This window comes from Vollenhovia emeryi, unplaced genomic scaffold (genome assembly GCF_000949405.1).
Source record: "Vollenhovia emeryi isolate VEMERY1.0 unplaced genomic scaffold, V.emery_V1.0 DF939128.1, whole genome shotgun sequence".
NCBI classification, from domain to species: domain Eukaryota; kingdom Metazoa; phylum Arthropoda; class Insecta; order Hymenoptera; family Formicidae; genus Vollenhovia; species Vollenhovia emeryi.
Window position 1 is genome coordinate 2,981,189 of NW_011967238.1, and position 399 is coordinate 2,981,587.

General features: G+C 37.3%; 1 non-coding gene across 1 annotated transcript; it reads right to left on the reverse strand.

The window, feature by feature from the left end:
- Window positions 1-315: 315 nt before the first annotated feature.
- Window positions 316-399, reverse strand: Trnal-cag. Its single transcript has one exon. It is a non-coding gene; the product is annotated as a tRNA-Leu (tRNA).

The window sequence follows — 399 nt, forward strand, 5'->3', positions numbered from 1 at the left end:
TTACAATCGCAAAGACACGTAATATAATTTTGTAACTCCGAATGTTTAATTTTAGAATTGTGCTTGAAAAGGACCCAAAACCAGTGGTCGAAACGTCGCACAGTACACCTTGTAATTTTATTAAATATATTAAATAATAGCCGGAAAGGGTCGATTAAACGTATCCATTGTTTTTAAAATATCAATAATATCACAATAAAGTTTTTGATTTGATCACCACCCACGAAAACGAACAACATAAATATTTTTTCACTGCAAATAACACTTGCAAAACGGCTATTGTTCTTCATGTTTCGCAGCATGAAAAAAAAAGTTTGTCAGAAGTGGGATTCGAACCCACGCCCACAGAAGTGGACTGCGACCTGAACGCAGCGCCTTAGACCGCTCGGCCATCCTGAC